Raw genomic sequence first — 13,469 nt, 5'->3', positions numbered from 1 at the left:
AAGCTCCTTGAGATCCTTGCTATGCGAAGCAAACTTGCATCAGTAAAGCCACGCTTGAGTGTCAAGGATTTTCTTCTGAGTTGTTCTAAAATCTCTTTGAGGAGCATTCCGTCTATCGACTGGGAACCTGTGGGGTGGAGGTCCGACTGAGCCCCTACCGTAGTAGTCAAGAATGGAGAACTTGGATGCGCAGTATGCATCCAGTTGGTTGATACGTAAGAAGTGCTTGGTCAGTCGGTGGGCAGTGATGGAGGATGAGCACAGGAAGTGGAAGCTCCGGGTCTCATAGAGGTGGTAGGACCAGTAGGATAGCAGGTGGAAGTAGAGGCAGGCTCAGCAGGAGTCACTACCACAAACTGGCTCTTCATACTTGGCAGGTTGGAGCATAACGTACACATTTGAAGTTCTGCTCTTTGGTGTTATCATCCCCCTGCCATGTGTGTACAAAGAAAGGGCCTATGCTTGTGACCTTTGATGTTCGAAGGGCCTTCTTTTCCACTTTCAGATCCGAAGTACATTAGTGGGAAACTGGGCGGGAACGGTAGTTTCTGTCAAGCTCAGTGCCACAAGTAAATTATTCTTGACATCACATTTCCCACATTGATCGGGTACCCCGCCCATGATCGAGGCCACCAACCTAATTGCCCGGTGAAGAGGGAGGGTGTTGTCATGAGTAGTTGTGTCCAAGTCTCTGCACAAAAAACATTTCTCTACCCCTTTGCCTCGAAGTTCAAATTGCGCTCAAAAACCTTGGACGCCCGCATGTTGAACTAGTCAGGGGTAGTTACCCCGGGAATGCCTAGGTATTGTGCCAAACCATGGACGAACCTCCTCACCCAATTCCAGGGTTTGCCATGTATAGGACTCATCCTCCTCATCAAAGACAGGTAAATTGTTGATCTCTTCCAATTCAAATAACTACCTTCAATTCTTGCACCTTTGGTCACCTTCGTACCCTTTTGGATGTGGCAAACGGTGCCGTAGAATTCTTTGACCAAGTAGCTCATTGGCATCCACAACAATCAGACAAAAAGTGCACCCAACCACTCTCCCCGTAAATGCCTCCTCACATGGGTTTGAGGTAGCAAGTCTTATCTACGAAACTCCTTCCGGGATAACTTCCTCGCGCCACCATTCTTCGAATTTATGGTATGGCTACTTCACTGAAGAACCAGTCTTGCCACAACCTCCGGATCCTAGTTTCTAGCGAAATTATACCCCCCATCTGTGGGTTCACCTCCGTCTCCTTACTTCTTCTTCTCCCCTTCTTCTCCTCAGCACCTACTGCACCCTCTCCAGGATAATTGGAATGTTGTGGGAGAGGTGGAATTCCCCACTACCTTCACCTGGAGCCTCAGACGACCCAGAAGAAATATTCACTGCACGCTTGAGGCAGTGGGGATCTGGAGTGGTCTCTTAGCCTATACCTCTCCGCCAGTCAGGATATGTGTTGGTACTGAGTCTGAAGATATCTCCCGGAAGGGCTCGTACTCACTTCCCCGAGGAGGGGAAGCAGATTCTACAGCAACTTTTATCAATTTCTAGTTCCTTTCAATTATTTTCCCGGACTTGGGGAGTGAGTTTTATCATTTCTGACTTTCCCTGCCCGGGGCAGTATTCTCCTCTGCGCGGGTTGTTTAGTGACTTTACCCGTTGATTTCACCATTGTACTGCAAACACAATTCAATGAACTTTTGAGGATCAGTTGTAGCAGTAAGAAACAGAGTTGTAGAATCAGGAAAGAAAAATTGCAGAAAATGTTGCAAAGGCACACATGCGGACCGCACAAAATTCAACCGCGGTCCTTACAGAGGTTAGGGTTTAGACTACCCACTCTCTGTATCTACGGCAGTGCGGACGTACAAAATGTTAGTGCCGACCCGCACTGGTTCCACTTGCGTCGCACAAAATGTTAGTGCTGGCCGCAGTTGCTGAGGTTTAGAAATCAGAAGTTCATTCAAATCCGTCCGCACAAAAGGGTGTTGCGGACCGCAGGGGCACGCGGATCGCACAGAACGACTGCCGCGTCCGCACTGATGCCCAGCTGTGGCACTAAAGAAGGTTCACGTATTTTTATTTTGGGTCCAATTTTGCCACCTAAAGTAGTCCCTACATGTTTACCCATTTATTTTAACTACCGTATTCTATTTTAATCAAAAGATTAAAACTACTCTAACCCTAATCTTATGTAGAAAATTACAGGAAGAAGAGGAAAGGAGGGTAAGAAAAACAAAAATAAAATAAATTAACAAAAAATGAACAATTAAAAAGAAAAGATAATGATGTACCAGATGTGAGATGAAGAAGCTATGCAGTTGCAAACGGTTAATTACAGCACAGGAAGTGAATGAACATACTTTAGGGCTTCGTGAGAGCAAAGGTTTCTATAAAGTGTAAATGTTGGGCCTCAAGGACTATTATAGAAAAAAGCCCTAGGGGGCCCAGCTTACCTACACCAGGACCACACAAAATGGCCGCGGTCCGCACTTGCACACAAAATTTTCAAGCATGAGGAGGCAACACACTGCGGCCGCACAAAATGGACTGCGGGTCGCAAGTGGCAACGCGACCGCACAAAATTTAGTATGGCCGCCAGTGGCAAACTTCAGAGATGGGATTTTCACTCTTTCATTAGTGCGGTCCGCACAGAATGTAGTGCGGCCGCACTGCCAACTTTTAGAGACCTGGTCATTTTATCCCCTATGTCCCTGCACTACCCAATACAATCCTGTAACATCTCACAACCATATAGGCCCCAAAATCAATGCCTATACTACAATGAAATCAAATAAAAACAAGGAAGAAAAACACATGGGTTGCCTTCTCAAGAAGTGCCTGATTTAACGTCGCGGCACACGCAAAGTTACCATCACATCATTTTAAATGATGGAGCGCCACCCACGTGGCTGTTATCAATTTTTTCAAGATAAATGCTTGACCCTTTAGCCCATCACTCTAAAAACTTCCCTACTTTTGTTCTTAAATCAAGGGCACCAAACGGGGTCACACACATTAATTTCAAATGCGTCCGCTCCAACTTTAACTTTACGCTTCCAGAAAACAACCATAACCGAAGATTGACAAGAAGCACCAAATCACCTACCCTAAACTCTCTTGCCTCGAGCATATTTTTCATGAAGGTACTTCATCTTGGCCTTGTCAAGGGTGAACTGGAGTAGGCATGGAAATGGAAATTCATTCAAGTTCATTGAGTTGCATCCACCCGAAGATGTTGCAGCCACATCCCTAGCAAGGTTCAACTTTCTCAAGGCCAACATGGCCTTATGCTCTACACTCAACGGTAAATGGCAATCTTTTTTCCGAACAGCCAACCGATACGGAGACATGAACAATCGGAGTTTTGTAAGCAGTCCTATACGCCCATAGAGCATTCAGCCAGCTTCTTAGGGACCATCGAGGTCCTATTTGCAGTGACGATTTTTAGACAAGAATATTTCTTGATTTCCCTGTGGACAAACTTCAACCTAGCCATTGCTTGGGGATGATAAGGAGTAGGACACTTTGTGGTTGACACCATACTGTGGCAAGCAAGGTGTCAAAAGCTCTATTGCAAAAATGCAAATCCTCCAATTCACTATAATTTAGCTATGAGGAGTGCCAAACCTTTGAGAAATGCTCTTCTGTAGAAATTGCAAAAACCACACCCTAGCATCATTGTTGTGCAAAGGCACAGCCTCGACCCATTTGGAGACATAATCAACCGCTACAAGAATGTAGGTGTTTCGCACGAGCTTACAAAATAGGCCCATTTGAAATCGATACCCCATACATCAAAGACATCCACTTTCTAGAATGGTTGTAAAGGCAGGCTCATTTTTCTTCAAAAATACCCGCCCGCTCTTTGACATTGGTCACACCTTTTCACTGAAATCACTTTGGCATCTTGTACAAAAGTTGTGTCCAATAAAATCTAACAAGTTAGAACTTCGAAGTTGTCCTCCCCCTCCATGATGCGCCACCATAGCGGGGAGGAATGACAAGCCTCTAGAAATGCTTAGGATTGCTCCTTCTCAGACACACCTCCGGATCACGGCCTCGAGCAAATCTTGAACAAGTACTGGCTTCATCCCAATAGAGTTCCAAGACTTATTCCCATTGAGCTTTCTTCCTTTGGTTAGAGGAGAGACTTCAACGGATGGATGCAGTCACAAGGTTAATTAGCAATATCCACAACCATGGCATATCACTCATCGACAGAAAGTAGCTGCTCATCGGAAAATGCATCATTGATCTCATAGGACATCACACGCCTTCCTTCTTCCTCCAAGCGGGACAAGTGATCCGCCACTTGGTTTTCGCTACCTTTCTGGTTCCACAATTTTCCAAATCAAACTCTTGGATAGTAAGACCCCATCGCATCAGTCTAGCTTTTGGTCTTTCTTTGTCATCAAATACCTAAAGAGCTTGCATTGATCAGTGTGACTATGACTTTTGGCTCCCAATAAGATCATGGCGGAAATTTTTCCAATTGTGAACACAATAGCCAAACAATTCTTTCTCAGTCACCAATAGTTTCCTTTGAAGCCTCATTCATTTTCTTGCTCGCATTAGTACACCGGATGAAATATTTTTGTTAACTCTTTGGCCCAAATTCCCAAACCGCAACATCACTCGCGTCGCAACATGAGCTTGCAAAAGCAAGCTCCAATTGGAGTGACGGAGATGATCGGTGTGCGTGGTCAACGTTTGCTGAGAAGTTCAAAGGTTGTATGACATCCCTCATCAAACACGAACTTTGTTATCCTTTTCTAGCAGCTTACACAAAGGGATTCACTACCTTCGAAAGTCCTTGATAAATCGCCGGTGAACCGACGCATGGCCTAAGAAAACTTCTAACCCCTTGACAGAAGTAGGGAGGAAGTCTGAAATCAACCTCAATTTTGGCTTTGTCAACCTCAATACCATTTGTGAAATTTATGACCCAAAACTATGCCCTCCGTCACCATGAAGTGGCAATTTTCCAATTTAGTACAAGATTGGTGTCTTCACACCGGGCCAACACTCTATCCAAATTGTTCAAACACTCTGTCAAATGAATCACCCACAACACTGAAGTCGTCCATAAAACACCTCCAAAATATTTTCCACCATATCGGTGAAAATGGCCATCATACCACGTTGGAAATGGTTATCGGTGGCATTGCACAACCCAAAGGCATCGAGAGAAAGCAAAGGTGCCATATGGACAAGTAAAAGGTTGTCTTCTCCTGATCCTCTGGAGCTGATCAAAATTTGATATGCTACTCCGAATAACCCATCCAAGAAACAATAGAAGGCAACGCCCAGCAAGACGATCAAGCATTTGGTTAAAGGAAAGGGCCAATGGGAAGTGATTCTTGCGGGTCACCTTGTTCAGCTTGCGGTATTCCATGCACCACCCTTCCATCCGGTCACTGTCGCGTTGGGAATAAGCTCATTATTAGCATGGTCCACCACCGGTCATACCACCCTTCTCAGCACACACTGCACCGGTGAAGTCCATGAGCTGTCAGAGATAGGATACACCACGCCGGCCATTCCAAACCACTTGATCACCTCCTTTTTTACAACTTCTTGCATTGCTCGTTCACCTCCTTGATGTTCCAAGGAGTGTTTTGCATCATCTTCCAGAATATCTCATATTGTGCATACAAGAATGCGGGCTTATTACCCGAATATTCAGCTATAGTCCATCCAATTGCCTTTTCCGCTTTTTTTGCAGCACCGCCAATGTGCCACCTACCTGCATGTTAGTAAGAAACAAGAGGAAAAATAACTGGTAAAGTTTAATTAGGGGGCCTAAGAATTCATACTTGAAGGTAGGAGGCAAATTGGCTTTCAACTCAACACCGGAGGTTCCCTCAATTGAAGCTTTGTTGGAGGGTCTTTTTCTATTTTTAAAGATCCCAAAGAGGAGGTTTGCCTAGGCTCACAAGGAATAAGAGCCCATTCCATGTAAAGCATTCACGCACTCCACCTCGACCCTCGATCATCATTGACAGTTCAAGATTCAACACATACGGCCATCCAAAGGTCGCCTCCACATTGATCAGTGCGCACTGGTATCATCAATTATCCACAGTCGTGGACAAGATCCACAAATGAACACAACTTCTGTACAATTGGGGGCTGCTGCATTGACTTGCACATATGAAAAAATGCCTTTCATCACCCACCCTGAAAGTTTGATTCCACTGCTTTCCATCCATTAGAGCCCTTCCCCGTAAGCAAGAAAGGTCTCCCTAATATATCCGGGACCTCATAATCTAACCTCACCCAATCCAAGATCACAAAATTCAGCTGCAAGAAAATTTGTCCACCCGACGAAAACATCTATCAACAATACCCAATGGTCGCTTCATTGATCTGTCTTACCATTTTGCAATCGCCAGGAAGTCGGCCTCGGTGGCCCAATAATCCCCCCCCAAAAGTCTTGGAAAAACTGAGTAGGCATTAATTGATGCTTGCCCCTAGATCACATAAAGCTTTAGCAAAGTCTGCACTCCCTATAGTGCAAGGGATAGTGAAAGCATCGGGTCCTCTAAATTTCAGAGCCATTGAATGTACTATAGCACTAACTTGTTGGTCATCTTGAATAGTTTCACAGTCCATGGAATTCTTTTCTTTGTCACCAAATCTTTCATGAATTTAGCATAGCCAGGCACTGCTCTAAGCCTCTACCAACAGAAAAACATTAATGGAATAGCTCTTCATCATGTCAATGAACTTTTTGAATTAATTTTCATTTTTCTGCTTAGCTAGCCTCTGGAGATAAGGACGGAGGTGGCCTAGGCAAGGGTGCCTGTTGGCTCTTGCACAACCTGGCTTCGGCTCTTATTACGTGCTCCCCTAGAGGGTTCACGTCAACTTGTGTTTCCCACCTCAGCATCTTGAATATGGATCCCTCACTTCTTGATTCAACGTTCTCATCAAACCACATGTCTCACACACCAAAAGGAACTCATCTTCTTGCCAACTCAAACTTCATCACCCAAAATTGCTTTTTTAGAGCATTCACGATCACCGCCTCTTCCACTCCGGGTGTAGTACTGCCATAACATGATTATCCATTCCCTTCGGGTCACTACCGTAATCACTCTGGTAGAGCCCCTTAGGGCGAGTATCAAAGACTGTGAGGATTGACCCAGTTGGACCTCCAGATTCCTAATGAAGTATGGTGAGAAGCCAATGTGCATCGGAGTCCGCATCTTTTTCATCATCTGTTCGACGATCATTTCAATTTCTACCCCTATCATTTGGTTTGATGTACTTAGGATCCTGGATGGCAAAGGGGTGGTTGCTCGGTTGGTTGGACATTTAGGGGCCTTTGAAAGCCTTGCCCCTGATTTCCCTTGGTTATGGTTCCATCCACCTTGGTTGTTGTGTTTCCACCCCAATTGTTGTTGTGTGCCCCAGTTCCCTGATTGTTCGGTTGTTATTTATTTCCCCAATTGTTGTTCCTGTGTTGATGTGTTCCAGTTATTATTGCTTTGTTATTGGTTACCCCAATTGCCCTGGGATGCCATTGTTGTTGTTGTTTGAAGAATTTGCCTGGTTTGCCTTGGTAATTTATGTCATCATATGCACCTTTTCGTTCTGCCCATCATATGCAATCATTGCTGGAAATTCACCACAGATCATTGTCAAATTTGATTCCGAATTCCCTTGGTTCTGTTGACTCTTGTCTTCTTTTGTCACAAGCATTGTTAACACCCCCATGATTCATTTCACTGTGGCGAGGTTATCCTCTGAACTTGTTGCAACTGCGCTGTTGCTAATTGGTTCATTGTTGTTGTAATCCTACTATAGCGCTAGCGCGAGACAGGTACTTTCCTTGTGCAAAGTGAGTGACTGTGGGTCACCCTGTGGTACATTGGCTCTAACTTTGCCAAGAGGGAGGATGTGTCAGCCATTCATCAAGAATAGCACAAGCTTCATCGTCAAGGCAGCTTTCCATTGAAAATTTCCCCCAGCCAATTGATTCACGTATGCACTAATTCGTTGTATTAATGCCGCCGATAGAAGGTCTGTTGTATCTATTGCCTCTGTCATATCATGTATGGGTGCATTCTTTCACCATATGTTCTTGTATCGCTCCCAAATCCCGTGGCAATTTCAATAAGGCTCCTGCTTGGAAGGCTAAGACTCATCCCGTAGTGCTGCCAATGTTCCCCGGTGCACGAAAATTGGCAAATAGAAAACTTATCCGCCACAACTCGTCCCAAGTGTGATGGATGGGTGTTGGAGAAGTCTCTCCAAGCCAATCAAATTTCTTCCCCCTAAGTAGAATGGAAAAGCCTCATCGAGTGCAGTCCTCGGACACATTGGTTTGGCTTGCTCCCCCAAACAGGTATCCACGAACCCCTTGAGATGTTTAGTACGCATTCTGAGTGGCGAGCACCCGTGAAATACCACGCTGCTCAATAATGTCGAGCATCACGTTGTGGGGTTATTTGAAAATTGCCCGCCCGGATCCGAGCGGAACAGTAACGCATCTCAGCATTAGCCTGTGTTTGGAAGAACTCTAGGAGCCATTTTGAGAGGTGGCGGAGAAGGGTCTGGTTATATTTGGTCATTACATTGCGTCTGCTGGCCCTCTACTGTTGTCCTGAGGTACAAGAGGCACCTCGTTCATCTCCATTATCATCTACCTCCTGCCCGCCGCATGGTCACCAGTTTCGCAAGAGGTCATTTAGCATTTAATTGCCATTTTGTAGCCTATGTATACACAAACACAAATAAGTAACAAGAAGGAAAAGAAGAACAAAACAGCAAATCTATCTAGACCTAGATAGCCAAACTGTTAGCTCCCGGCAACGGAGCCAAAAAGTGGACCGCGGACCCCTACTCCGCACTACTAATTATAAGTAGATGAAGAGGGTCGAGAGCATGGTAATGAGACTTACCGCGATTTAGGGCGAGATCGTATATCTCACAGAGAAGCATAGAATTTGGAATAGAGTATCTATCTAGGTGAGATGTTGTGGTAGTGTTTCCAAATTACACTTCTAAACATTTTGTGGTTTTTGTTTACTTCTAAGCTATGGTGTAGGTGCAAACTACAGAATAGGTAAATGCGAACTAGGATTAAAGCTAAAGAGTTATTATATTGCTACGGGGTTGTTCAAGTATGGTTTAATAAGCATTGAGAGTAGTTGCTTTCCGCCTATCGAGTGGCATTATACGGTACTTGAGTCTAAGCAGCGTGGTTGACATATTGGGGAGTATGGATATAACCGTTGCACGACCTGTGAGCCCACTCTAACACCTGCTCGATGTGGTTGTGAGTTTTTTACCCGAATGACTTTCTCAGAGTGAGCCGAACTTGGGTATGTCAAAGTGTTTTTGCAGGCAATGCACTAGGTGGGTTCAAGTCGGGTGGTAGTACGTACTCGTCGTCGGGTTATATACGCTCTTTATATTGGGGTCTATACAATCTCTTGGATACGCCAATCCTTGTTGGACTAATTCTAGAGGATTTGGTTAAGGCTCTCGTTTCTCAAGAAGAGCAAAAGTCTAGAGCTATAACAACAAACTAGTGTTTGCAGACCTATAATTTTCATACAATTAAAACAGATGGGAGCCCAATATGATCATCTATACCCCATAGTCTTTATGCCTAAAATACAAAGATCCCGATCATTACCTCACACTAGGTTTGAGCCACAGACTGCCTAGCTTATGGTCTATAAGCTACTCATAATTAAAGAAGACAAAACAAGCAAATAGGATTGAGAGAACAATGTTCATATTAATGTTAATCTAGATAAAATCTTTAGTATATATAAGATAGTTAAATTAGTATATTGTAATAGAAATATGCCTCAAGCGATTATATCTACTGAAAAACCGAAGTTTCACGAGTCGCACTACAGCAGAATCTATCGGCTGACCTAAAAATGAGAAGAAGCTATTTATACTAGTGGACTATTATGGACAAAAATGCCCCCTGCAGTGGTTAGTGGCGGAGCCGCAACAAAATGGACTGCGGTCTGCACTAGGGCTTTGGGAACTTGACAAACACTGCCTGCTCCTGACTTGGCATGGCGCGGACGGCGTCTGGAGAATGACTTGGCCACTGGACTGTTGTCGGTTCTTCTACTGGAGTGTCCGCATGCTAGATGGAGTCGCGGTACTTCTGTATTGGCTGAAACTGAGGTAAAATTGCCAACTCTCTGTTCTCTTCACTGCGAACGGCATGAGATGGGAGACTGTGATGCGCCGTGATCTGCATTGCGGAGCCGCACAAAATGGTAGTGCGGCCGCACGGCACTCTTGTGTTCGGTGGAAATCATGCCTACTCGAACCCTAGTGGCGGACCGCACAGAATTTGGCGGTGGCTGCTACTGGCGTCTTTGTTTTTGCCTGAGCTCCTTGTCTTTTCTATTTGGTACTCGTTGATAGGTTGCACGGTCCTTTTTGAGCTGCTTTTTAACCATCTTGTCCTTTGTTGATCAAGAGCCCTCATCAAGATCTAAATCTTGTGACCTTTTTGGAAATGAGTTTTGTGGATAAAGGTGTGCGCTAACAAATATCCATAGAGCGAGTAGGGTGGGATTTTGTGAATAAGTATCAAAATCCTAAGTTATCATTATTTACTGAGTTGGTGTAGTCACGTTACCCCCATGCACCTTGTGTGCCAGATTCAGCACTTTTGGATCCAGTGGCGGTTGTTGATTGCGAGGCTTGCTGACTTAGGTATTGATTATTGAGGTATTCTTACACGGCTATTCCTTGAGGCCTGACTCTCCACCTTACTTTCCAGTTGTATTTCAGTTGCTCCCTGTAGACATTATAATAAGACTATTTTAATTTTCTAAACGCTCATGCACTCAGTGACACGCCGGTTTTGGGCTGATTGTTATCTATTTTGGAAATTTCTTATATTTCAAATAAGTTCTTTAACTATTAAAAGCTTCCCATATATATATTTTCAAAACCTTATTTATTATCATGTTGATGTTGACTTGAGCTGGCCTAGTTCCACGATAGCGTCATCACGACGGGTCGAATTTTGGTCATGGACAGATATGATTATTATACCTTCGCGCGTAATGTGTTTCCTAATTCCCGGTACTTATTTTAAAAAATTTTTGGTTCTCTCCATCCATATACGGTATAGATTACATTCAGTGCTTACACCATTCTGAAGATTTGAGCCTTGCTACGATTTCCCTTTGGCATGTGTTGAAGATAGCCCATTCTATATGTTGGTTCCAAGTTCTCACGCTAAGGCCCTTTCCTTTTGTAGGCCGATTGTCTGCAGTTGTTGCTCATCTGACATTCATAAATGTCAGCACTCAGTGTAAAAAGAATTGATCCATTGTTTCCAAGCTTGGATTGCTGACATAGCTATACAGGATTAGGAGCAACTGTTAATCCCCGTCGCTATCGATCAAGTTTGTAAATAGTTCCCCTGTAATTGCAGCCATATTGTGGAAATAATGTTGCTTTGGGCGCCGCATCATTTCCAAACATAAGGACATTCCAAGGCACCATCATAGTGTTATGGAATATCATAAATCTTACTCAAATATTTTACAAAAAAATAATCATTCAACTCTAACCACAGAAATTCCTTGCAGGAAATACCGTTCTCGACGAGGATTGGACAAACATTGAGCCTAATTGTTTCCATATCTGAAAAGCCCTTGTGAAAAAATCAATAGAGCATATTTTTCTTTGAATTGCAAGGTGTCCACAAAAAAATTTTGGACCTACCCCCAAAGAAAGCCACCGTAATTAACCGAAATTGGGAAACATTGGCTTATTACAAATAAAGGATTTCAACCTTCCCCTAAGCAGTGACTTTTCCTAAAATAGGACAAACTAACTTTTCCTTCAATGCATCTGGCAAATTTGGGTTATAGAAACAGTAGAACCACAATAAGCGACGTCAACCAAAATTAGTGGTTGACCAAATCATGCAAAGGGCCATTAAAATTTAAATATACAGAAAAAATCTCTAATTCCACCCTCCCAAATTCCTTATTAAAATCAACGTGGTTCAACCCCCCTAAGGGTGTTGGCTCAACTTAAATGTGGATGCCAGTTTCATAATCTAGTAAACCAAAACTGTGGCTTATGCTGATGTTCCTTTAGAAAGTGTAAATGGCAGCTGGGTAGTTGGTTTTCATAAACTAAACGACATGCAACTGTTCTCACTAGCAGGCAGAATTAATAGCTGCTACGACGGAAGGTCTAAGAACAGCAATAGGAGTGGAACTCTTCGCTTGTATAGAGACAGACTGCTCAGAGGTAATCCAAAGCAATACAAGTTTGGTAAATAAATTATTTAACAAAACTGTTAATAAATGCAGGTCCTTAATGCATCCAGCAGATAGGGTTACTTCTCTAATCACAGATTTCAGGCAGGGAATAGGATTGCTCACCAACATCGCAAAAGGAATCCTAGATAAGGGGCAACTCAGTTTTTGGAGTGGCAGGAGAAAGTAAAGCACAGAAGACCAGTAAAAAAGTTTTTGTGAACCACCTTTTGATGTAATAGATTTTGCGGAGTGATAGACTTGAATCTACTATCATGAAAAAACTACTATGCAATGAAGTTTTGCCAACAGTTAGCAAGCCTAGAAATAAAAAAGCGTCCTCCGTGAGCAATCTAGCGGTTGACATAAGTAATACACGTTTCCTTACTTATTTAAAATATCTATTTCCTGCTTTGCTCAAAAAAAAACTCTAAACTAAACAATAAAATGGCATGCAGTCTGAATTTTAATAAATTATAAACTACTAAAGCAAATAAAATAGAACCGAAAATATATCATAAAATTCAAAATCCAAAAAAAAAAATATTATAACATAATACTCTTATGTAAATTAACAACATAAAGTTTTCAATATATTTTAAGTAATATAATTCAAAAAGATAAAAAACAAAAAATCATAACCTCATTCAACTAATGAAGATTCTACTTTTAATGACATCACCTCATTATATACCAAAGTATTAATAACTCATTGTTTTCTAATATAGAGGGTGTAGTTTCATAATAGCACAATTATGCTAAAATTAGAACAACAACAACACAACAAACCCAGTTTGATCCCACACAAGTGGGTGTCGCTGGGGAGGAGTTTGTAACGCAGACCTTACCCTACCTAATGCAAGGATAAGAGGTCTTGTTTCCAATAGACCTCGCTACAGGAAGGGCAAGAAGAAGAAAGAGGAAGCAAGAGAGAAGAAAGATGGAAGATAAAGAAAAAGGGAGAGATAAAGGATAAGTGGTACCAATAGCAACAAGGAAACAATACCTGAGGCGAACAAAATCACAATAAGCATAATTAAATCTAAGAAGATGTGAAGGGACCATTGCATTAACTACTAAAGACTATCGGTGAACAACTATAAACTACTTACTAACCTTTACTACCTTAATCCTCGACCTCCACCAAGCACTCTCCTATCAAGGTCAATGTCCTCAGTGAGCTGAAGCAAGGCGCCAGTGTCC

This window comes from Nicotiana attenuata, chromosome 11 (assembly GCF_001879085.1).
Source record: "Nicotiana attenuata strain UT chromosome 11, NIATTr2, whole genome shotgun sequence".
NCBI lineage: Eukaryota > Viridiplantae > Streptophyta > Magnoliopsida > Solanales > Solanaceae > Nicotiana > Nicotiana attenuata.
This window is presented reverse-complemented; position numbering follows the sequence as displayed.